This window comes from Lutra lutra, chromosome 1, assembly GCF_902655055.1.
Source record: "Lutra lutra chromosome 1, mLutLut1.2, whole genome shotgun sequence".
Taxonomy (NCBI): Eukaryota; Metazoa; Chordata; class Mammalia; order Carnivora; family Mustelidae; genus Lutra; species Lutra lutra.
In genome coordinates this window covers 68,875,512-68,901,708 of record NC_062278.1, presented here as the reverse complement: position 1 = coordinate 68,901,708, position 26,197 = coordinate 68,875,512, and the positions used below count along the sequence as shown (strand labels likewise).

At 45.7% G+C, this 26,197-nt stretch overlaps 1 protein-coding gene across 10 annotated transcripts in view; it reads right to left on the bottom strand.

Annotated features, from left to right (window-relative positions):
• PXYLP1 (2-phosphoxylose phosphatase 1) overlaps positions 1-25,897 on the bottom strand; it is a 90,898-nt gene extending 65,001 nt beyond the window's left edge. For 6 of the 10 annotated variants that reach the window (XM_047726299.1, XM_047726381.1, XM_047726327.1 and 3 more), the window contains exon 1: positions 5,920-6,094. The gene's annotated coding sequence lies outside the window, so the exon portion shown is untranslated. Of the gene's footprint in view, positions 1-4,181; positions 4,201-5,347; positions 5,430-5,919; positions 6,095-18,107; positions 18,259-25,795 lie in introns of those variants that run through there. The other 4 variants (XM_047726307.1, XM_047726346.1, XM_047726313.1 and 1 more) reach the window with 3 other exon arrangements.
• Between the last annotated feature and the right edge of the window lie 300 nt (positions 25,898-26,197).

Sequence of the window (26,197 nt, the reverse complement as noted above, 5' to 3'; positions counted from 1 at the left end):
AAATGTCTCAACTACCCTTTGTGTCCTTCGCTGTGAACTTAAGCATGGTGTCCTCTGTTCCAGAGGGACAGAGACTATGTGTGTCTTATCCATTCTCCTATCTATCAACTCAGTGCAGCTGGTTGGAACCAAAATCCTATTTTAAGGAATGAATGAACAGTAGTAACAGCTAACATTTTTAAAGCACACCATGTGCTAGGGCACCGTTCAAAGTCTTCATCATGGTATTTCACTTCAGCCTTACAATAACAGCATCTCAATTTTCATCATCATCATCATCATCATCATGATCTCAATTTTACAGATGAAGAAACTGAGGCACAGAGAGGTTAAGTAACTAGCCCAAGTGTACAGGACCAGTAATGGCAGATCCAGGATTCAAAGCCAGCCTGGCTTCAGAGCCTACATTCTTCACTACTGTACTATGCTGAATATACAAACTCAGGTACTCTAGTATTAGAAAGTCATCGGCAGAGAACTTCTGAAACTTACAAACCCTGAGAAATCCTTCCAGGTGGTTTCTGGGGGTGCTAATCATAGTTTTTGTGACCTGCAGAACATTTTAAAGAAGGCCTACTTTTACCTCTAAACAAGAGACTACCTATAATTTTCAAATAACTACGTAGCCACATTTGGTTATCAAGCAGCTGTAGCAGGAATATCGAGGTTTACACAGTATTTCCCTGCTTAAGATTTCTGAGTTCTAGAAGCCTTTGAAACCCCCCCGGTGTTCCCCTGTTCCCATGATCCCAAACATGCTGGAAGGACTGAACGAGATCATGGACTCAGTTGCCCATTTATATGGTAAAATACTGCACAAGCCTAATGTATAATCATATTAATATATTTCAGCAAAATGAAAGATTAAAATTTCTATACTCATCAGTCACTACTCACCAAAATTCTTTTTTTATTTTATTTATTTATTTGACAGACAGAGGTCACAAGTAGGCAGAGAGGCAGGCCGAGAGAGGGGGAAGCAGGGTCCCTGCCAAGCAGAGAGCCCGATGTGGGGCTCATTCCCAGGACCCTGGGATCATGACCTGAGCCGAAGGCAGCGGCTTAACCCACTGAGCCACCCAGGCGCCCAATACTCACCAACATTCTATACTTGCCTACATACTTCTATGGATGTTCCTATTTATATCTCTGCACATTTCAGTAACAATGTTCAAAACCCAATTTATTTTTTTGTGAGACTATGTCCCTGCATTATTATTTTTGAGCTTCCAGACATTTCTACGATAATAACGTTCTTCCACCTTAATCCACCTGCTTCTTTCACTTGAGAAGCATAGGAGTTAACAAGGCAGTAAATGTTCTAACTTCAGACTCTTCTGTATTAGTTGACAAAATTAGCAAAAAAGAGCTTCATTTTATAATTTAAAAGCTCAAAATGATACGGCATATCTCTGAAGGCCTAATGTTGGGTATTGCATCCAAGAATGAGGTAGGTCTAGGAAAGTAAACTGTGGTTTTGTTATTTGGGAAGACACATGTCTCCTTCTAATTGAGGGGTAGGGCAGATAGTATTCAAACTATTTGTAAATTCGGTATAAATTATGACTCCAACCACAAATGAGCAGAGAGGAAGGGGCAGGCGGGGGAGAGTGTCAAACCAGGTGCAGTAATTGTCATCTTAGTTTGTGTTTTAAAGGTCTGGTTTCAATGCTGTGGGTTACAGCTCTCTCTAAGGAAGTCGGTTATACACAGAGGCACAATGTGGTAACATGACAAAGGCTAGCCCATAATATGGAAACATGAATGTATGTGTACATTGGGGAAGTGACTGGGCAAATAGAAACAGAATTTTCAAGTTCCTACAGATGTTGAGTTCCCCAAATTCTCTCCCACCCCACGGGACCAGCACAGAGGCAGCTTCACTGTTGTGTGTGGTGTGCGGAAGGATGAGACTGGGGACTAGGGATTGGACAGAGGAGGGAGGGGCAGAAGAAGGGACGGAGAGTACATAGATGACCCCTCCCCCAAGAGCACACAGTCAAGGCTGCCTCCTGGGTGCAGGAGCTATTCCACAAGGCCCCTCTAAGTCCATTTTTCAATCACTTTATCTTTTTAACCATTTATCTTCTTCCATGCACCTAGGACTATTCCTCCCTTCGTTACTGATGGAGCGGTTCCTTTCCAAAAAATAGGGGTTTGTCCAACCAAGGCCCAAGAACATTCAGAGCAGCCTGTTGGTTCTGGGGATGGAGGCTAGCAGGCGGAAGTTGAACCCTGACCCTCCTGCCTTTCGAACTCAGGGCAGACTCTGCGATTCATTTCCTGGTTCCCAGGTGCCTCCTCATGGCTGGCCTGCAGGATCTGCAAGGTGAAGGGGCTTCAGCAGGCCCTAACCCATCTGCCAGGCTGCCCAGCAGGTTCAAGGAGCGTCTCTGGAAGACTGCTTCTGTTAAAAGGCCCACCATCGGGGCGCCTGGGTGGCTCAGTGGGTTAAAGCCTCTGCTTTCGGCTCAGGTCATGATCCCAGGGTCCTGGGATCCAGCCCCGAATCGGGCTCTCTGCTCAGCGGGGAGCCTGCTTCCTCCTCTCTCTCTGCCTGCTTCTCTGCCTACTTGTGATCTCTGTCTGTCAAATAAATAAATAAAATCTTAAAAAAAAAAAAAAAAGCCCACCATCCTACCAGAAGGTAACTATTGCCTCTTCTTCACCCCTAAGTGTGTGTGCACAGACTCTGCTAGCTGCTTTTTCTTTTCCACTCCCCTGTGCTCTCCCCTCAGCATCTCAGGTGTGAGGTAACTCCCCAGGGCCAGATCCCAGACCAACATCACTCAAGCCATTTCCAAAGGAGCACAACCCTCCCTCAAAAACTTATAAGAGCTCCAGACTCTCCCACTTTGCTAAACCCAGCTCTCAGCTGTTCTTCAGGGCCTTCTAGAAACCAGAACAGTGAGCCCAGCAAACCATATTTCAGGTTACTGTTGGGGCTAGACTTCCTGTCTCAGTGACTCTGCTCCTAAAGGTAACCCCATACCAGAATGTGGGCACATGTCCTTATCCACCAACCAGAAGCCTTGATGCAGAGCAAACCTTGGGGCTGAAATCTACCCCTTCTGTTTTTCCAGACCCTGGATAGTCTCCCCTCTTTTTCCCTCCCCACCTTGAGATAGCAGGCACCACCACCCCTCCCAGTCTCTTCTTCTCTCATTCACAAACTGCAGGCATTAATTAAACCTCTTGGAGAAAACAGATTTTCACCAGCTGCAGGAATTCTTGGTAAGAGCCAGATCCAGAGACAGAGACAGTCTGTGTAAGAAAGATAAGCCCATGACAACCCTGAACCTGTGGGCAGTGCAGGGAATTCCCACATCCAGGTAACATTCTGAATGCCAGCCCTTCCCAGATTCCTGGAAAAAGACAGCTCAGGGCACGGCTCGCTCAGCCTCTGGCTGTGTTCTCCAGCGCTAGCCTTTGACAGGGGCAGAAAAGCCGGCCTTTGCTTGGTCTATCAGTGGGTCATAGCCACCTCCAACAGACAACCATCCTCATAAAACAGCAGCCTCCCTCCCCCACTGCAAAGCTGCAAACTATACTGCCAGAAATGTGTAAGAAGCCGCACTGCCTGCTCTCCGTGGGAGAGTTATTTGGAGCGGCCAGCAAACACCAGACTGAAGATGGTGGCATCTAAAGCAGCCAGTAGGGCTCTGCCAATGGCACTCGGTCTACCTGAGTGCCTCTTCCCATCACAGAAAGGGATGAGGGACTCCTGAGGTGGGGGGGGTGGGGGGACTGCAGCCACAGCTCAGGGCCCTATAGGTTAAGCCACGCAGGACTCATTCCCTCAGCCAAAAGCCTTAGCTCCCTGGAGTGCCCGTCACTTCATCATCCCAGTTCTATGGTAAGGACAACCAATTTCCTTCATGGAAATTCTGGAGTCCCCACGGAGGTCAGAGATACAGCTATATGAGCCTGACCCATAAACTGAGCTCTCTGTTCCATATAAACATGAAAATGAGTTTCTCTCCAAAAAAAAAAAAAAAAAAGCTTGCCTCCAGTGACATGTACTTTTAAAAAATTGATGAATTTAAGGATAGTATTTATTTCTTTCCTGGATAAACTCTGAGAACCTCTCACTTAGAGGGTGCCAGGCTGGGTGCTGACAGAGATGCACCCACCCTGAAGGCCCTCCAGGCTGGCAGGGCATCTGACAGCCAACAACTCACCATCCAGCAGTACAGTGGGGACTGAGCAGACACTCGCAGCATTCTCTGGGCACTCAGAGGGAACCCCACTGAGCCCCTGTGTGACCTTGGGCTAATTACTTATTAATTCATTCTTCAATGCTGAAAGAATATTGAACTAATTACCATTCGGGCCAATCAATAGGAAAAAAAATTACTGATCCCACGGTTACACAAAAGTTCAGAGGGTTGTGCTTCAAAGGCCAAATGGCCCATCCTGTCCCCAGTGCCCCAAAGCATCCTCTCCAAGCAGAAGCAAGGATGGGCTGGCCAGCAGCTAATCCCTCAAAGAGAAGTCTCCCCTACATGTCCTTTCTCTGAAATAGACAATTAATTAATTTAAGCCAAGACTTAATGAAAGCCAGGAGAAGGGACGGGGCAGATCCAGGCACTGGCTTCTAGGCTGTAACGGATACATCTCCATCTCTCTCGAGGGAGCATGAGGCTTTTCAAACCATCTGCTTTCAACTCTCTTCCCACAGATGTCCAGACTGAGTACCAGCACCTCTAAGGAGAAGGAGTTGCTGCCAAGCCCCGTTGGCAGTCACGTCACGTTTGTAAGGCTGGGCTGGGCACGGTCTGCTTTACACTCGGGTTCAGCCAGAGGCCCTCCGCAAATACCAACAAACGTCCCCAAGTTGTGAAGCCCTCTTGGGGGCCCCGGGGCCATCCACCCGACGTTTCCCCATTCGCGCGGATCTAACTCCACATCTTTCCTGATTTTCACTTTTTGAAAGCCTTCGAAGCATACTAGCCTTCCCAGGAAGGCACTAGCCACCCAGGCGGTGAGAGCCTCGCTGAGCGCCCAGCGGAGCGGGAAAATATGGCTCCACATATTCGGCCCCGCTAATCCACAGGTACAACTTGAAACCAGGCTGCTGCCACAAAGAAAGCCACCAGCTCTAAGCCAATTCCACTGCTACGTGTGACAAAGCTGGCTTCTTCAGAACGTCGCGAAAGACTAGCAAAAGCAACGCCGTGGGGTCTGAGTCACGCAGTCCCAACTCGAACACCCAGGCATGACCGCCCGCACAAGCACTGGCCCCTGGGTTGGGTCCTCGCACCCCGCAGGCGCGCGGCGCAGGCAGCTGCGGGGGAAACCAGTCCCACCCCCAAGAAAGGCCGCGAAGTTGCCGCCGCCTTCTCACCTGGAGACCCGCAGGTTCAGAAGTGCCGCAGGGTCCCAGATCTTGGGAGCCCGAGTTCGGGGTGGAATTAGGCGCAGGGGTGCGGGCGCCCGGCGGGAGCGGGTGGCAGGGGCGGGGACGCGGTGGAGGGCGGCGCAGGAGAGGCGCGGGGCTGGAGGAGGAGAAGCTCGAGGCAGCGGGGTTGGGGGAGGCGCCCGCCGGGAGGTAGGGGCGCAGGAGAGGGCGCCGGAATCGTCGGCAGAGTTGGAGGGTGCTGAGGCTTGGGGATAGGGGGCGGCGGAGCGGAGGGCTGGGTGGCTTGGGAAGAAAGCGCAAGTCGGGGGGCTGGGGTTTTGGGGAGGGAGCGAGAACGGAGGGAGGGAACTCAGGCGCGGGCTTCAAACCCGGGTTTCGGAAGCCCGCCCCAGCACACCTCTCCCACCGGAGACTCTGCCCCATCGTCCCGGCCTCGGAGCGTCCCCAGGATCCCCTCGGGCTTTCAATCCCGGACCCCAGGACGCCTGTCCGCCTCGCGCCTCCACGCCGCTCGGCCGCAACGGCAACCAGCCCGATCCCGGCCCGTTCCCACTCACCATGCATAGTCCCGGCCCGGCTCCGGCCCCGGCTCCGCCGCTACGCACCGGGTCCAGCGCTGGCCGCCTGCTCCAGCGCTGGCCGCCTGCTCTGCCCGGGGCGGAGGGGAAGCGAAGGGGGCGAGGGGAGGGGAGGGCGGCGCGCACCGACCGCCTGGCCGCACGGCATGCCGCAGCGCCCCCTGCTGGTCCCGCCCCGCGCGGGGCTCGGCCCGCCCCGCGCCCGGCCCCCTCGAGCTCCGCCCCGGAGGCGGCGGTGCGGGGCGGTCCAGCCCAGGAGCAGGGCGCGGGAGGGTTTGCGGTGAGGACGCTGGCCCGGGGAGGCCAAACAGTCCCCAGAGGCGGGACAGCCCGCAGAGTTTCCAGCGTGCCTAAGCCACGGTCACGGGCATCCTGAGGGCACCGGGACCACGGCCCCAGGCGCTTAGGGTTGCCGCGCGCCTCACAAAGCCGGACTTAGGATCAGGGACTACGCAGATGCACGTCCCGACCGGGGTACACGGACCCTGCCAGGACCCCGGGTCCCACTGAGGGTGCCTTTGGGCGGTGTGCCCGGCCAGGCGCCGCCCAGATCCCCGTGCTGGGATGGGCAAGCGTGTTTGGGGTCCACCGCGGGCGAATGCTGACGCGTGGCCCCAAATTGTCACTATGCTTGCCACCGTGCCCCCGCCCCCTTTCAGCCTTCCTCACGTTTCTCTTCCGGCACCGACCACATCCGGCTCTGTGCGTGGACCTTAGACCTGCGGCTGCTGGGTGTGGTGATGGCCCGCAGGCGCCCTGGGCAGGTCACGGGCCCCCAGGCCTCACCCTCAGCCCTGCCCAGTCCCGGGACTTCTGAGTAGCCGGCCCCTGAGGAGTCAGCCAGCACTTGAAGTGGATTTGTGTTGTGCTGTTAGACAGCCGCGTGGTGTGCGATTGAACTTGATTTGACACCGCATTTGTGGGTCATTTCTTTCCAGTGTTGGGCTCCAGCTGAGGGAATTTCCTACATGATTTCTCTGTGGGAGATGATCTCACCAACTACGACTGTCGGGCTTTTGGTGTCAGTGACCCCTATGTGCCCTAGCATACTGGCCTTGAACAAAATAGACACTGTGTTTAGCTATGACTTACCTTCGGGAAGCATGTTCTGGAGAAGGGCATCACTTGGCCTCGTCTTTCACTCGTCTATTAATGGTTCCTACACTATACTACACCCAGATATTTTACCCATGTTTCTGCCTGCTCTCTAGTTTTCTGCTTTGAACTTCCTCCACCAAAGTTGTCTGCTCCCAGCTCCCAACCCCATCTACCCATGCGGTCTCATCATTCTCCCAGCCAATTTGGATGCCTTCTTCCCCTGAAGGCTCAAGGTGCCTCAAACCCTGGTAGCCTGCTCTCACCGCATTCCTGTGATGTGATGCCCTGCCCTCCTAAGCTCCTTCTTGCCCTGACACACAACCCCTTCCAGTCATGAAGACGGATCGTGTGTCTCTCACAACAAAATATTTTCACCGTGCCTGTAGCATCGCCCCTGACTCTCACCTGGTTCTCAGTCTACCCATCCCACCCAGCCCTCCTCCTTCTGACTGTCTTTTCACTAATTCCTGGCTCCACCCCTCTGCTGGTGCTGCCTCCCTCTAACTTACATGGGTTCAGCACTTTCTGCTGTGAATGACAGAAGGTGCAATTACTACTTCCTTAAACAAACAAAAAACAAAACTATCGGTTGACTTATACAAATGAAAATCCCGGGCACGTCTGTTCAGATCTGGATTTAGTTCAAGAGACTGAAGATTGCCGAGATTCTCCATCTCTCAGATTTGCTTCCTTCAGCGTGACACTCTAGCAGATCCAGGCTGATAACCTCATAGCAGTAAGTCCAGTGGAGAAATAGCTTCTCCTTGTCAACCATTCTACCGGACCTTGGGCCTGACTGTCCTCAGCAGGAGTGGGTCACCTGTCCGTCCTGTTCTCTCAGCCACTGTTACCTCAGGGTAGATTGGTTTCTTCTCTCTCTGAGCTGCCTTCTCATCCCCTACAGGGAACATGTGGGTGCTCCTGGATCCCTCCCTTGTCACGGGGGACTAAAGGTCACTCAGCGGCCCCATCGGGAGCCATTTCTCATGAAATATGCCACACCACCACTTCATATGGCGGCAGTCCTCCTGTATGACCTTCTGGGGCAGAGTCCCAGACAGGAAGTGGGCACAGACTCTCTCTGCTCTCAGCTTTCTCCTCAACCTGCTGGGACTTCTGTTGTTGTACTATACCCCCTCCTAGGTCAAGACTTAGGACAGAGGTGGCGTCAGGCCCCTCAGGGAACTTGGGTGTCATACTATCCCTAAACTCATCCTCTCCTCTTTCCTCATGTTGCCTATTCCCTGAGAGCTTCTATGCTGCCTTCCGTTCAAGAAGAGGTATCCACTTCCTCCTCTCTGTGGACTTTAGTTCTGAGAGGTACCTGGATTTTTTTTTTCAGGTACATTGTCCAGAAAATTCCCTACATCCCCCCAAAAATTAGAATTGGTTTTTCTGTCACCTGCAAGCAAGAGAGTCCTGAGTAGGACCAGCCCATAGCCCAGTGCCTGGCACATTGCTTCCTACAAAATAGGAACTGTCATCATTGTTATTCATCAGATGGAGAAGCAAGTGATGCCCACCGACGACAGTGAAACAGAGCAGAAATGAAAATGTGCCATGCCATCGGCTCCCAGCCTTGGTCTCCCCTTCTTTTCCCAGCCTGTTCCTTTGTCCTCTCCACACACATCTTGGCCCCCCAGGGAAACTATCAAAATTCAGTGAAAGCAGAACCCATCCGTCTTACAAAAAAACATTCCCAGGCTCGCCCAAGTTATGAATATTCTGCTAGGCAGCTGCCATTTGCTGAATGAATATTCTGCTGACATTTGCTGCCATTTCACACAAGCAGTCTCTGCCTAGACCAAGAACAGCTAGGAGCAGGTGCCCATCTTCAATTCAGTTTCAATCCATTAAGCAAAAATTGAACAAATATTTGTCCAGCCTTTTTTGTCATGCCCTGTAGACTCAGAGGAACAATGGGCTACTGCTTCACCCTTAAGGGAACTTCACTACAGGGGAAGAAGACAAGCAGTCTAGGACAGAAACTGAGGAAACATAACAATACTGGGGAAGCTTCTAGAGGAGGGGGTGGGGCAGTTTATTTGCATCAGGCTCTAAGTTCCAAAGGTCTGTTGCCTGCAATGCTGCCTTACAACAGAATTATATATCCACACAAAATATTTCTTTTGTGCCCACCACATACCTAGGTTACATATATTATCTTTAAATTCCATTTACCGTGGGTTTTGGTTCTCTGATTATTAGAGGAGTGCCCATTCACTGTAGAAACTTGGAAAAATACACAGTACACAAAAATAAACATGAAAATAAAAATTCTCCATCATAAATTTCTGTCGATTCATATGGTACAGAATATCAAACTAAGCTCTCAAGAGAGATAGGTCCACCTCACTGCTGAAGACACAGGGCCTCAGGACATAAAAGTCTTACAAAAGGCTAAAAGTCATTTCAGAGGTTCTTGCAAAAATGTGTACTCGCCCTAACACTTGCGTATTTAGAAAAAATGTGATGAGAGCCTCTCAGCTTCAGGGTGGTCTATTCTCTATTATTTATGTATGCGTGATTCATTTTACCAGCTGTAATGCCTTCTCACTGCCTCAGGCTTATTCTTTAAGCCCCTTCCCCTCCTGAGAGCAACTAGGGAGGGCAAATTCATTTTACCATCCATCAGGATGAAATTTAATTAGAAAGTCAAATCTGGAAGAACAGAACACAAAATAACCACATTAAATAAAAATAAAAGATGGCTCTGAACCTGACCTAGAGCCAAAAAGGATCACAAAGAACTGAAGTAATTTGCTGAATCATAGATCTAAATATTCATTTTCATCCTCTAAACTCGGAGCTCAACTGAAAGATGTTTCTGAGAAAAAAGAAACAAACAAGCACTAGATGAACTCACTAATATCATTTAGAAATCATAAAGGGACAACAAAGATTCTGGAAATCTATTTCATCTGCCGCAGTACCTAGCACATACTTTATAAAAATTGGATGAATGGATCAAGAGTCCCTCCCTCTCAGTTAGAAGCCAATCAGAAAGGGGACAAGAAAAAATGAGAACCCCAAAAATGAGCTCCCATGGAGCTTTCTGCAGTCTCATGGGATTCATGTTCATGAACGTAACCTCAGACTTCCAGTTAGCACCCAAAACAGAAAAGATGGATGCTCAAAGAAAGCAGCTTTAAAATGCAGAAAGAGGGGTGCCCGGGTGGCTCAGTCTATTGACTGAAGCTTGGTTTTGTCTTAGGCTTGTGATCTTGGGGTTGTGGGGCTGAGTCTTCTGGCAGGCTCTGTGCTCAGATGGAGATTCTCTCCCTCTCCCTCCTCCTCTGCTTACCATCCTCTCCTGCCCACTGCCACTCTCTCTCTTGCTCAAATTAAAAAAAAAAAAAAAAAAAAAGCCAAAAGAAAGTCATTGCCCATGCAGAATTCTGTGCCAGAGAAAACAGGGGACAGAGAACAGTCAGTTTGTCCAAAATCAGAGAAAAGGGGAGATCTGGGGGCATCCTGAACATTTCAGGGTCCTTTTCACTGAACTAAGGGGATTTCTTTACTTCGTATATATGTTTTAAACCGCCGAATGAAAAGAAAATGAAACATCTCAGTATTATCCAGAGAGGAGCTGAACAAATTTATCTTCCAGTCACTTTGAATTTTTTTTTTTGGAAATTGCAATCCAAAACCAGCTGGAGTTACCCATACTCTCGATGTGCTCAGGTTACTTATATTTTTTAACACCGGCTGAGTTGACTTGGGTTGTGAGATCCTCTGCCTCCAGCCCAGGTCTCTCTGTTGAGCAACAGACAACAATATCTACTTACCTGCTCAGTGATTCCACCTGAACCTCCACGAGCTCCACCATGTGAAACTGAACACTTTATCTGATGTCCAAACTAGTGTTTCCTATCCTATGGAGCAGCACATCAGACACTTTCCCTAATCTGGAAACTAGAGACTGGGAGACGTCCTCTCTCCCTCATCCCTTACATCTATCTTTCCTAACTCTTGCTAATCACTACCTGTTTAAATAATCCCCCAATTTGCCCACTTTGCTTCTCCCTATCACTGCCATACCCCAAACCACAGATCTGCTTGCTGTCACTAGTGAGTACTTTGCGTTTTCTGGAATTTTATATAAATGAAATCACACAGAATGCATGCTTTTTGTTTTGTTGCTGGCTTTTTTCACTTAGTTAACATAATTATTTTGACATTCATCCATGCTAATATGTGTACTAAAAATTCATTCTTTTTCTTGTTGAGTATTATTCCATTTTAAAGATATACCACAATTTGTTTATCAAGTCACCTGTTGATGGACATTTGGGTTGTTCCCAGTTTGGGCTGTTAAAAAGACACCTGCTATGAACATTTGTGTACAAGTATTGGTACTTGCATTAGTGAGCTCATGTTCTCATTGCCTTTAGGTAATTAGATATGGTCTGGCTGGGTCATATGGTAGGCATATGTAGACTTTTTTTTTTTTTTAAGTAATCTCTGCACCCATCGTGGAGCTCGAACTGACGACCCCAAGATCAAAAGCTTCATGCTCTGCCGACTGAGCTAGCCAGGCACCCCCATGTTTAACCTTTTAGGAAGCTGCCAAATTGTTTTCTAGGGTGCTTATATCATATTACATTATCTCCAGCAGTGTATGACAATTCCTGTTGCTCTATAACCTTACCCATATTTGATACATACAGTCAGTACTTTAAATTTTAGCCATCTTGGTTGGTGTGTAGAGTATCTTACTGGAGTTTAAATTTGCATATCACCTCTGTTTAATGACCTTGAGCATCTTTTCATGTGCTTATCTGCCATCTGTATATCTTCCTTGGTGAAGTGTCTGTTCAAACCTTTTAACCATTTTTTGCCTTCTTATTGAGTCATGAGTGTTTTTTATATATTTTAGAAACAAGTCTTTGTCGGACATACATTTTACAAATAATTTCTCCCAGCCTGTTTGCATTTTTGTTTTCATAACCATGTTTTTGAAGAGCAAAAAGTTTTAGTTTTGATGAAGCTTAATTTGTTGATTTTTTAATTCTACAGTTCTTGATTTTTGTGTTTTTCTTAAGAAATCTTTGTCGGGGCACCTGGGTGGTTCAGTGGGTTATGCCTCTGCCTTTGGCCCAGGTCATGGTCTCAGGGTCCTGGGATGGAGCCCCGCATTGGGCTCTCTGCTCAGCGGTGAGCCTGCTTCCCCTCCTCTCTCTGCCTGCGGCTCTGCCTGCTTGTGATCTCTCTCCCTCTGTCAAATAAATAAATAAAATATTTTTTTAAAAAAGAAATTTTTGTCAAACCCATTGCCAATTAGGATTTTCTCCTACCCTCTTCAGAAGTTTTAGCTCTTACATTTAGGTCTATGATCTAATTCAAGTTAATTTTAGAGAGAGTGAGAGGTCAGGGTGGAGGTCCAAGTTTTTGCATATGATTTCTAATTGTTTTGTCATCATGTGTAAACATTATCCTTTCCCTATTGATTTGCCTGAGCTCCTTTGTTGAAATCAATTGCTTTATTCATGTTTGTCTATTTGTGACCTCTCTACTCTGTTCCATTAATCTGTGTATCTCTCCTCATGGCAGTACCACATGGTCTTGATTATAGTAGCTTTGTAATAAGTTGTAATACCAAATAGCACAATCCTCTGATTTTGTTCTTCGTTTTTCAGAATTGTTTTGTTTTAGGTCTTTTCCATTTCCACATAAATTTTAGACTCAGCTTGTGAATTTCTACAAACACTTGCTGGGAATTTGATTGGGATTGCATCAAATCTATAGATCACTTTGAGGAGGTTAGTGAACTTAACAACAGTAAGTCTTTGAAATATGTACACCATATAGGTCTATTGCAACTTTCTGTTGAAATGTTTTGCTGTTTTCATTGTACAGGTGTTGCACACTTTTTGTTGAATTTACCCCCAATAGTTCCATATTTTTTTTTTAAAGATTTTATTTATTTATTTGACAGAGAGAGATCACAAGCAGGCAGAGAGGCAGGCAGAGAGACAGGAGGAAGCAGGCTCCCTGCTGAGCAGAGAGCCCGATGCGGGACTCGATTCCAGGACTCCGAGATCATGACCTGAGCCGAAGGCAGCGGCTTAACCCACTGAGCCACCCAGGCGCCCCAGTAGTTCCATATTTTTGATGCCGTTTTAATGGTGTTGTTTCTAAAGTGTCCAGTTGTTCATTGACAGTAGGTATAAATACAATTGATTTTTGTATATTGCTCTTGTATCCTGCAAACTTGCTAACCTTTTTTATTCTAGCAGCTTTTGGAAGATCCCTTTAAAATTTTCTATGGAGATGATTATATCATGTGTGGATAGAGTTCTTCTTCTTCTTCTTCTTCTTTTTTTAAAGATTTTATTTATTTGACAGAGAGAGACAGTGGGAGAGGAAACACAATCAGGGGGAAGCTGGAGAGTGAGAAGCAGGGGGAAGCAGGTTCCCTTGTGAGCAGGGAGCCTGACAGGATCCTGGGATCATGACCTGAGCTGAAGGCAGAGGCTTAACAACCCAGCCACCCAGGTACCCCTAGAGTTCTTCTTCTGTCCCAACTGGATGCCTTTTATCTCTTGTTCTTACTGTACCAGTTTAAACTTCTAGTAAAATGCTAAACAAGAGTGGGGAGAATGTTTATGATTTTAAAGTATCTTTGAGTCTTTCACCATTGAGTATGATGTTAGCTGTGGGCTTTTCATAGGTCCCTTTTATGAGAATGAAGATGCTCCTTTCTATTTCTAATTTGCTGAGTTTTCATTGATAATGATGTTGGATTCCGTCCGATGCTTTTTTTTCTAAATTATTTTTAATTAACATATATTATTTGTTTCAGGGGTGCAGGTCTGTGAATCATCAGGCTTACTCTTTTGCAGCACTCACCATAGCACATACCCTCCCCAATGTCCATAACCCAACCACCCTATCCCTACCTCCCACCCCCCAGCAACCCTCATTTTGTTTTGTGAGATTAAGAGTCTCTTATGGTTTGTCTCCCTCCCATCCCATCTTGTTCATTTTTTTTCTTTTTTCTTTTTTTTTTTTAAATTTCCTACTGTCAGACGCTTCTTATCCATCTACTGTGAAGACCAAACAATTTTTTCTCTTATCTCTGCTAACATGGTATATTATACTCACTTTTTAAAAATGTTAAGCCAGCCTTGGATTCCTAGGATAAATTCCACTTGGTCATGATACAGTCTCCTTTTAACACACTGTTGTATTTGATTTGCTAAAATTTTGTTTCAAATATTTGTATCTATGTTCACAAGTGATATTAATGTATAGTTTTCTTGTAAAGTAATTTTCTGTTTCTGGTGTCAGGGCTGGCTTCATCGAATGAGTTAGGAAGTATATATTCCTATTTTAGTTTCTGGAAAATTTTTTTGTAGAACAGGTGTTATTCCTTCCTTAAATTTTTGGTAGATATTGCCATGAAAGCCATCTAGACCTGGAGTCTCCTTTATAGGAATTTTTAAATCATGAATTTTATTTCATAAATGGATGTGACTGTCCAAAATATCTATTTCTTTTCCAGTAAGATTTGGTAATTTGTGTCTTTTTTTTTTTTAAGGATTTTTATTTATTTATTTGACAGAGAGAGATATCACAAGCAGGTAGAGAGGCAGGCAGAGAGAGAGGGGGAAGCAGGCTTCCCGCTGAGCAGAGAGCCCGATGCGTGGCTCGATCCCAGGACCCTGAGACCATGACCTGAGCCAAAAGCAGAGGCTTAACCCACTGAGCCACCCAGGCACCCCGGTAATTTGTGTCTTTTTTTTTTTTTAATTTTTTTTTATTTTATTTATTTGACAGAGAGAGAGAGATCACAAGTAGGCAGAGAGGCAGGCAGAGAGAGGAGGAAGCAGGCTCACCGCCGAGCAGAGAGCCCGATGCGGGGCTCGATCCCAGAACCCTGAGATCATGACCCGAGCCGAAGGCAGAGGCTCAACCCACTGAGCCACCCAGGTGCCCCTAATTTGTGTCTTTGAAGTAATTTGTCAATTTCATCTAAGTTGTCAAACATATTAGCATAAACTTGTTCACAGTATTCCCTTATCTTTGTAATATCTATAGAATCTGTAGTGATTTCTCCTCTTTCATTTCTGTTGTTGGTAGTCTGTGTATTTTATCTGTCTCTCCTTTCTGCTAGAGTTTATAAATTTTATTGAGCATTTCAAAAATGAGCTTTTGATTTCACTGGTTTTCTCTGTTGGTTTTTTGTTTTCTATTTCATCCATTTCTGCTCTTATATTTATTATTTACTTTCCCCCTTTTCCCTCTGATTACTTGAGGTAAAATTTTAAGTTGTTGATTTCAGACCTTCCTTATTTTCTAATATAGGATTTTAGTGCTACATAAATTTCCTTTTTAATCATTGCTTTAACTGCATCTCACAAATTCTGATACATTGTTTTCATTTACATTCAGTTCAAAATATTTTCTGATTGCTCTTTGAGCTGTGAGTTATTTAATAGTCTGTTTAGCTTATAAATATGTGGGGATTTTCCAGGTATATTTCTTTTACAGATTTTTAATTTTATTCCTCTGTGGTCAAAGAATATGCTTTGTATGATTTGATTGTTTTAAAATTTATTGAGACTTATTTATGGCCCACAATACAGTTTAACATTAACAGTTTTGATACAGAATATACATTCTGCTGTTGTTGTGTAGAGTGTCATATAGATATGAATTAAATCAAACTGGTTGATAGTATTTTTTGACTTTTCCTATCCTCACTGATTTTCTATTTGTTCCATCAATTATTGAATGATTCCATATTTGTTTATTTCTCCTTTCAGTTCTATTAATTTTTGTTTCATGTATTTTTTTTAAGATTTTGTTTATTTATTTGACAGACAGAGATCATGAGTAGGCAGAGAGGCAGGCAGAAAGAGAGAGAGAGAGGAGGAAGCAGGCTCCCTGCAGAGCACAGAGCCCCATGTGGGGCTCGATCCCAAGATCCTGGGATCATGACCTGAGCCGAAGGCAGAGGCTTTAACTCACTGAGCCACCCAGGCGCCCATTTCATGTATTTTTAAGTTGTTACTAGATGCATACATGTTTTGGTCTGTTATGTTTAACTAATAGGTTGTCCCTTTATCATTGTGAAAAGACCTTTTCTATCCCTTCAAATATTCTTTGATCTGAAATATACTTAGTATATTAACACAGCCACTGCAGCTTTCTTTTGGTTAGAAAAGAAAGGATGTATTTTGGTACATCCTTTTCTATCCCTTTTCTTTTAATCTATTGATGTCTTTATATTTAAAGTAGTTTTTTGGTAAGCATCATAAAGTTGTATGTTGCTTTTTTAAAAAGATGTTGTCTTATTTATTTGAGAGAGTGTGTGTGTGTGAGAGAGAGAGAGAGAGCACAAGCAGGGAGGAAGGGCAGAGGGAGAGGGAGAAGCAGACTCCCCTGCTGAGCCGGGAGCTCTACTCAAGGCTTCATGCCTGGACCCTGAGATCATGACTGGAGCTGAAGACAGAGGCTTAACTGACTGAGCCACTCAGGTGCCCCTTTATGTTGCTTTTTTATTCAGTCTGACAATCTGCCTTTTATTTGAAGTGTTTAAACTATTTTTGTTCAAAAAGATTAATAATTTCGTTGGGTTTGACGCTACCATTTTACTATTTGCTTTTTATTTGTCCCATTCTGCTTTTTGTTTGTTCATTTTGCTGAGTACAGAGGTGCTCCCTCACTGCACAGAGCCCCCAACATATTCTCACACATTCTATAGAGAGCAAGAAGCCAAATAATCCTGACTTGTCCCTCTTCTGCTCCCTTCTCCCTATCCATTAGACATGGCTTCAACACCCTATCCCATTCCTTTGGACACTTCCTGGATTGCAAAATGATCCAAAGCAGAAAAGTTGAGTTGAGCCATAAGTTGGGGTGGAGAGGGAAGCAGGCCTGGGACAACTGGGGTGCTCTCTGTTGTCCTGGAGAACCAAAGGTGTATCCACCCAAGTCCCTTTCAAAATGTGACAGACCAGCATAATGGCAGCATGGAGAGGTGGGCAAAGAATGGAATGGTTACAAGAAGGCTCCAATTCTTGTTCATTCATTTACTGAGTGCTAGGATATGCCCTGCGCCCAGTGCCCAGCACTGAGTTGGGCATCACTCAAGCAAGGCAACACTGAATCTTCACTGCTTGAGCAGTTTCAAAAGCCTGTCTGGGAAGCTGTATTGTCCAACAAGCAACAGTGCACGATGTGACCACTTTGGGTTCCGCAGGAAGAAAAGCAATCCTATTTCATGTAAGGGACAAAAGTAATGGCTAGAGAGGTCCAGTGATGTCCCCAAGGTGACCCAAGAATCTGGTGTTTGAGTTTGTATAAAATTAAGGCCCAGGGTTAGTTTTCATCCACTGTCTCAGGGCTCTCATCCATCCAACTGTACTCCACAGATCAAGAAAGCCCTCACAGGTCAGAACTGTCCAGGGTGCACATCATGATACCACAGTTCTTCACCAGGGCCCTGTGTGCAGATCCCAGGTCCTTGAGCAGGGTCTGTACTCCCCAGAGTTCCCCCACATGGCTCCTGCTGCCTCAAGGGGCTGGAACTTGTCACACGGCAGACATGTCAGCTGGTCAGACAGCTAAGTCTCTGAATCCTCCAGAGTGTCTTGCACAGGCCTGGTGATCGATAAATGTCTGCTGATCAAGTCTCTGTTAATGAATGGCAACGACTTCATCAGTGAATATTGATGGCTTTGAGACTCCTGCTTACTCTGGACTATAAGCCAGGGCTTTTGCCAAAGAAGACAGAAAAGAATTCCCAATAAGCTGGATGTATTCCAGTCCCCTACATGGACAAATCTGTAATCAATTCAGGGGAAGTGGGGCTCTCTCTGTTGTCATGGTGACTCTTTAAAAAAATCTTCTTTAACAGCATCCCAGACATCAAGACTCTGAAGTAATGGCCCTTTTAAAATGGAATCATATTAATAATATCTACCTGACGGAACAATGTATTTCTTTCTTTCTCTTTATTAGATGCATTATTAACTTGGCTAGCAGCGAGACCTCATAAATGCAAAGTGCCCATTCAAGAACACCACTTTCAGGTTGTCATACATAAGGATGCAACTCACCTATTCCAGAGATCCTCCTGGAGAAGGAATGAGCTCTGTGAATGGTTATCTTCAGACTGTAGATTCTCAAAGGGTCTGAATTGTGTGTGGGTCTCTTCCCTTGGGTGAATCCTCAAAACCTGGGGCACTTCGCGCAGATAGGCAGACCACGCTGGTCACAGAACATCGGAGGGAAGTTGGGAAAAGAATAGGTACATTTCAAAGAAGTTCTACATTGCGCAAGAAATAAATTGCAAGAATCTTGAATCTAACAGCTTTCCTCCCCCAGTATCAACCTTGGACATTGGATTAAAAATATTTAGTATTTATTGAGCAAATAATAATCGCTTCTCGGCCATTCGGCTAAGATCAAGTGTATTGAGCAAGGAATGAGGCAGATAGACTCTAAAATAGCCTCCAGGGATCTCCATCTCTTGGTATTCAAACCCTTGTGTAACCCCCTCACTTTGAATATGAGCAGGACCTTCAAGCTTCTTTTAGCCAATATGGAAAAGGTGATAAGATGACCCTCCTGTGATTACATTACATAGAATGTAATTTCTTTTGTTAACTGACTCTCTCCCTTGCTGGTTTTAATGAAGCAAGGCACCATATTGTGGGCTAAGTTATGGAGAGACCCTCTGGCAGACAACTGAAGGCGGACTCTAGCCAACGGCCAGAAAGGAACTGAGACCATAAGTCCAACAACCCCAAGGAACTGAATTCTCCCAGCAACCGTATGAGCTTTGAGGTAGATTCTTTTCCCAGTCAGATCTTCAGGTGAGACTCTAGCCCTAGCCAACTCCTTAATTGCAGCCTCATGAGAAATCCTGAAGCAGAGGACTCCTCTAAGCCATGCCCGGATTCTTGATTCACGCAAACTCTGAGATAACTGAGTGTTGTTTTAAGCCACTACCTTTGTGTTTACAGCAATCGATAACTAATACAATCACCTGCTAATATTCTTCTTCTTCTTTTTTCTTCTGATTTCTTTTTTTAAAATTTAAAGTCAATTAATTAACTATAATGTATTATTAGTTTCAGAGACAGAGTTCAGTGATTCATCGGTTGTATATAACACCCAGTTCTCATTACATCAAGTGCCCTCCATAATGCCCATCACCCAGTTAGCCCATCCCCCCACCCACATCCCCTCCAGCAACCCTCAGTTTGTTTCCTATTGTTAAGAATCTCTTACAGTGGAATGCCTGGGTGGCTCAATGGTCTGGGCTTCTGCCTTCAGCTCAGGTCATGGTCTCAGGGTCCTGGGATCGAGCCCCATGTCAGGCTCTCTGCTCAGCAGGGAGCCTGCTTCCCCCCCCCCACCCCGCCCCTCTGCCTGCCTCTCTGCCTGCTTGTGATCTCTTCTCTGTCTGTCAGATAAATAAATAATAGAAAATCTTAAAAAAAAAAATCTCTTACAGTTTGTCTCCCTCTCTGATTTTGTCTTAATTTTCCCTCCATTCCCCTATTATCCTGTTTTGTTTCTTAAATTCCACATATGAGTGAAATCATGTAGTTGTCTTCTCTGATTGACTTATTTAGCTTACCCTCCATTGAAAATGGTAAGATTTCATGGTTTGATGGCTGAGTAATATTCCATTGTGTATATATACACCATATCTTCTTTATCCATTCATCTATCAATGGACCTCTGGGCTCTTTCCATAGTTTGGCTATTGTGGACATTGCCGCTATAAACATTGGCGTGGATGTGCTCCTTTGGATCACTGTTTGTATCCTTTGGGTAAATACCCAGTAGTGTGATTGCTGGGTCGTAGGATAGCTTCATTTTTAATTTTTTGAGGAACCTCCATACTGCTTTCCAGAGTGACTGCACCAGCTTGCATTCCCACCAGCAGTACAGGAGGGGTCCCCTTTCTCTGCATCCTCGCCAATATCTGTTGTTTCCTGACTTGTTAATTTTAGCTGTTCTGACTGAACACCTACTAATGTTCTCAGCACCATGCAGACACATGGCAGACAACTTCCTGCTTTTGTGGATATTCCCTCCCAGTTGAGGAGAGAGAAAACAAACAAATAAACAAATCATTGCCATGGAGGAAAAGAAATCAGGGCAAGGGAATAGAACAGGAGGTGGATGGTATTTTAAAAGTTTTTTTTTTTTTTTTTTTTTTTTTTGAGTAATTTCTACACCCAGTGTGAGGTTCAAACTCACAACTTCAAGATCAAGAGCCATTCGCACCACAGACTGAGCCTCCATGGATGGTATTTTAGATAGGGTTGGTGAGGAAACTTCTCTGTGCAGAGGAAACATATGTACAGAGAATGGAAGAAGTGAGAATATCTGAAGGAAGATCAGTCTAGGCAGAGGGAATGGCAAATCCAAAGGTCCTGGGGTGGGATCAGGTTTCTCAAGTTGAATCGTGACATGCTCTGACCTATGAGAGTCTCCCTGGAAGGATGATCCTTTTCTAATACGGTAGGAATTGGCTGAAGCTACACAGAGCCTAGAAAGTCACAAAGAGCCTCTCACCTATTTTTTCAGGGATTCTCCCAGAAAGCCTGTGAAGTAGTTGGGGCAGGTACAGGAAGTTCCTCCCCAGCTTTGCATCCCTCTAACTGAAAATGCTGGTCTCTGTGGTTGGACTTCTGGGTCTTTTGCACATTCAGGAGCCATTATAATGGAAGCAGGACAAAGAGTGAGTCATTCCAGTCACGACTTAGGGACCCTAGATAGTAATGTCAGAAAGTCTTTGAATATTTGTGTGGAGATGACAAATATGCATGGTATTTGCAGTAAGGCAAGTGGACATACAGGAATCCTCCCACCCCCACTTTTTATTTATTTATTTGTTTGTTTGTTTTTTACATTTTAGAGAAGGAAGATCCTGAAAATATTTTTTGTGAATTAATTATATAGGGCACATTATTACTAATCTAAATGTATTTTTTAAAAGATTTTATTTATTTATTTGACAGAAAGAGAGAGAAAGACAGCAAGAGAGAGAACACAAGCAGAGAGAGTGGGAGAGGGAGAAGCAGGCTTCCTGCTGAGCAGGGAGCCCAATGCAGGGCTCAATCCCAGGACCCCGGGATCATGACCTGAGCCAAAGGTGGACGCTTAATGACTGAGCCACCCAGGTGCCGCCTAAAATGTTTTAAATGCCATTAAGACTGTAGTTTCTTTCTTTCTTCTTTTTTTTAAATGGTACTCTATGTATTGTGTTTTTGTAGAGGCCACTTAGATACAATAGAAGTTTTATATATTCACATATATTAATCCCTCAATCTTATTTTCTGGTAGGGTTTGAGTCCACATGTACAATATCTTTGTTAAGCAAACATAAGCCTCAGGTTTGAAAGAGAAATCTGTATTACTACCCCTGAAATTGGAGAGATTAAGTAAAAGAACTCTGTGTTTCCTTAGAGGGGTCCTGGTGGTGTGGGCCCCGGGAGAGGAGGAGTGCAGCAAACCTAATGATATTGGGAAACAGGTGACTGAAACCTCACCCTACTCTCCATTCATCCACTCATCCACCCACCCATTCATTTCCCTATCCACCCACACATCCATTCAACAAATACTTACTGAGCACCTGACAGAGCCAAGAATTGCAATAGAAAAGTCAAGATCAGGCAGCCAAGGCCACTGTCCTCATAGAGTTTAATCTTCATTCTCCACACGAAGTTGGGTACCATCCCTAAATTACAATCTCCTCCACTACCCTGAGCTCTCATTTCTGTAGTCACACATCTCACACTGGCTGGGGGATGTCCAGATAAATGTTGCTCCCCAGTCTTACGGAAGCAGAACCCAAGAGATTCCCTCAAAGCACTCTCTGAGATGGATGTGGTCAGAGTAGACAATCAGAGATCTCAGAATCTGGTGCAAAGTCCTTCTAGTACCTAATTCATGGGAAGCTCTTCTAGGTTGTAATACTAATAGCACAAAGCCTTCTTTTTTTTTTTTTTTTTTTAAAGATTTTATTTATTTATTTGATAGACAGAGATCACAAGTAGGCAGAGAGACAGGCAGAGAGAGAGGAGGAAGCAGGCTCCCTGCTGAGCAGAGAGCCCGATGTGGGGCTCCATCCCAAGACCCTGAGATCATGACCTGAGCCGAAGGCAGAGGCTTAACCCTCTGAGCCACCCAGGCGCCCTAGCACAAAGCCTTCTGAAATAAATATTCAAATCTGTTGAATACTATTACAGGCTGGCAGGATTGAGGAATATGTTACTTTCAAAAAAGTACGTGTTTCTTTTTCTTGTTTTAAGATTTTTTTTTTAAAGATTTTATTTATTTATTTGACAGAGAGAGATCACAAGTAGACAGAGAGGCAGGCAGAGAGAGGGAGGGAAGCAGGCTCCCTGCCTAGCAGAGAGCCCGATGCGGGACTCGATCCCAGGACCCTGAGATCATGACCTGAGCCGAAGGCAGCGGCTTAACCCACTGAGCCACCCAGGCGCCCTCTTGTTTTAAGATTTTATTTATTCATTTGAGAAACAGGAAATGAGAGAGAGCACAAGCAGGGGGGAGTGGCAGACAGAGGGAGATACAGGCTCCCCACTGAGCAGGAAGCCTGACGTGGGGCTTGATCCCAGGACCCTGGGATCATGACCTGAGCCAAAGGCAGATGCTTAACTGACTGAGCTACTCAGGTGCCCCCAAAAGGTATGTATTTCTTTCTAGATCCTGCTCCTCTGTTCCCTCTGTCCTAAAATTTTGATGTGTTCCCCAAGGTTAACTTCTTTGCCTTCTGCTTTATGTACCTTGAGTGAGTTCAAACATTTCTTTTTTACCAAATCTGAATCCTGGTCCAGTAAGTTCTCCTAAGCTCATGACCTGTGTGTCTATTTTCCTGCTGAACTCACATATCCCAAAGGGCACAGATACTCAGTCTGTCCTAAACCAAACTTGAAGGCAAGTATAATAGCAAGGCCTCCGGACTTTAAGATGTGATGAATGAAACCTGCAGGGGATGTCTCCTGGGCTAAGCAGAGTAGGACAGAGAGGCTACCCCTAGTTCAGGAACATGAACCCCCCTCAAGAACCATACAGCAGAGGGGCACCTGGGTGGCTCAGTGGGTTAAAGCCTCTGCCTTCGGCTCAGGTCATGATCTCAGGGTCCTGGGATCGAGCCCCGTATCAGAGTCTTTGCTCGGCGGGGAGCCTGTTCCCCCCCCTCTGCCTGCCTCTCTGCCTATTTGTGATCTCTGTCTGTCAAATAAATAAATAAAATATTTTTTAAAAAAGTATAGCAGAGAAATCCTGGGGTTCAGAGAGAAAACTGTGTTACTGTCTGAGGAGGAGAGTACCTGGAGAGAGGGGTTCTAGTAGCAGTCGTGCTGCTAGAGAGGGACCTTAGTCCTGGAGTAGGAGACGTTCTGGTTCAGGGTCCATGGCTCCTAAACAGCTGAATGATTAAGACCTTAACATCTTAGCATACTGACACATTCAGAACTTTCCTGACTCCAGATCAGGGGCCCAGTGCTGGGACTACACTGCCTTTTGGGAGAAGGGGTACATCAGTCTCCTGTGGGTATGGTTAGTATGAGCAGAACACTGAAAGACATAATTCTGAGTGGCCTGTGAGCCCCAGCCCAGGCCTGGATTCCCCGGGTTCTGGTGGGCCAGAGAGGCACCGTCCATTCTGTGTGCGATTAATGACATCCTGTTGATCCATACTGCCACCAGTTGGACACAACCAGCATTTCTAGGACTTTTGGGTCTGGCATTTCCTCTATTTACTCACTAACACCAGAAAGTTCACTTTTAGGAAGCATCACTCCAATAACTAAGGCTTTCTTACTATTTAAATGCAATCTGTACATCGGTATATGCTGATTCAATTTTGGAAAACTGTCGGGTGCCTGGGTGGCTCAGTCGTTAAGTGTCTGCCTTCACTCAGGTCATGATCCCAGGTTCCTGAGGTTGAGCCTCTTTTCGGGCTCCCTGCTCGGCGGGAAGCCTGCTTCTCCCTCTCCCACTCCCTCTGCTTGTGTTCTGTCTCTCGCTGTCTCTGTCAAATAAATAAATAAAAACTTTAAAAAAGATTTTGGAAAACTGTCTGGGAATATTTACTAAAGATGAACACCTACTCCATGATCCAGAAATTCCATTCTTGGGCATATACTCAAGAGAAATGAATGCATACATCTAGCAAAAGACATATATATGAATGTTCACCACCACCTTTTCCATTATAGCCACAAATTAAAAAAAAAAAAAAAAGACAACTGTGCATCAATAGAAGAATGGATTTAAAAAACTGTGGAGAGAATGGCTAACATTAACAACATAGGAAACAACAGATGTCGGCAAGAATGCAGACAAAGGGGAACCCTCCTACACTGTTGTTGGGAAGGCAAGCTGGTACAGCCACTCTGGAAAACATTATGGAGTTTCCTCAAAAAGTTGAAAATAGAGCTACCCTATGACCCAGCAATCACACTACTGGGTATTTACCCTAAAGATGCAAATGTAGTGATCCGAAGGGGTACGTGCACCCGAATGTTTATAGTAGCAATGTCCACAACAGCCAAACTATGGAAGGAACCTAGATGCCCATCAACAGATGAATGGGGAATATGAATGAACACACACACACACACACACACACACACACAGACGAATACTATGCAGCCATCAAAACCCCAAAATCTTGCCATTTGCAACAATGTGGATGGAACTAGAAGGTATTATGCTAAGCAAAAAAAGCCAATCATCATATGATCTCTCTGGTATGGGGAATTTGAGAGGTAGGGCAGGGAGTTGTGCGGGGAAGGGAGGGAAAAGATGAAACAAGATGGGATCCGGAGAGAGACAAACTATAAGAGACTCTTAATCTCAGGAAACAAACTGAGGGGGGTGGAAGAGGATGGCTGGGTTATGGACAGTGGGGAGGGTATGTGCTACGGTGAGTGCTGTAAAAGTGTAAGCCTGATGATTCATAGACCTGTACTCCTGAAGCAAATAACACATTGTTTAAAAAAAAAAAAAAAAAGAGTCAAATGCTTAACTAACTGAGCTGCCTAGGCACCCCTCAAATGCTTTTATTTTAAAATAATCTTTATACCAACACTGGGACTCCCAGAGTCCCTCAAGTCCCAATTACCTCTTATCCACCAGTCTCTGCCAGGAGGAGGGAAAGTAGAGAAATTACTTTCCCCTTTGACCCTCTGATCCAAGAGTGTGGTGGTAGGGAAGAAACAACCATCAGCTTTTATTTAAAAAATGATTCTTTCCTCTGTCACATCTGTGTCCCATGTCCCCCTGCCCCCCACTCCCCAGTGGAGAGGTGCCCTCCTTCCTAGCAGCAAACAGAGTCTGGAATTCTCCCCTCCGGCCTTCTTGAGGCTCCACTCTTGTACTTTTTCTCCTCTTTCTCTAGGTTTTAACTCTTTTCTCCACCGGCTTTTGCTTTTTTTTTTTTTTTAAGATTTTATTTATTTATTTGCCAGAGAGAGCGCACAAGCAGGAAGAGCAGCAGGCAGAGGTAGAGGGAGAAGCAGGCTCCCCGGTGACCAGGGAGCCCGTCTCAGCACTGGATCCCAGGACCCCGGGATCATGAACTGAGCCAAAGGCAGACGCTTAACCAACTGAGCCACTCCGGTGTCCCTCTCCACTGGCTTCTTCCCACATGCATGTAAATACTGTCAATTCTCTTTTAGTCGGGGGTGGGGGGACGGAGGGACCCTCCCCCGCAAATCCTCTTTAAATCTTCCATCTGCAACTGCTGTCCTACCTTTTCCTCTCATTCACCCCCTAAGATCTGGAAAAGTGCAGGCATTCTCCGTTGGGGCTCCTCCAGCCCGCCTGCTCTGGTGTCACCTCACCGAAACCTGCTTAGGTTGCCCTCTGGGGTCACCGCTCTGTAGTGAAATCCAGCTTCCGCTGGAAGCTCCTGGGTCTCCAGGTCTGCGTGCGTTTCACGCTGGAAACCTGCCCTTCCCTCCGGGCGGGCTCCTCCCCCCATCGCTAGCTCTGCTAGCTCTGCGGATGTCCCTTCTGCCCCTCCAGCGGCTCCTCCTCAGGCTCTTCCTCACGCTCCCCTGCAGCCCTCCGTGAACCTGTCCTTCCGCAGGACTCTGTGTCCAGGCACCTTCTTGCTCTGTTTGCTCTGCCCGAGCAAGGTCGCAGTCAGTTA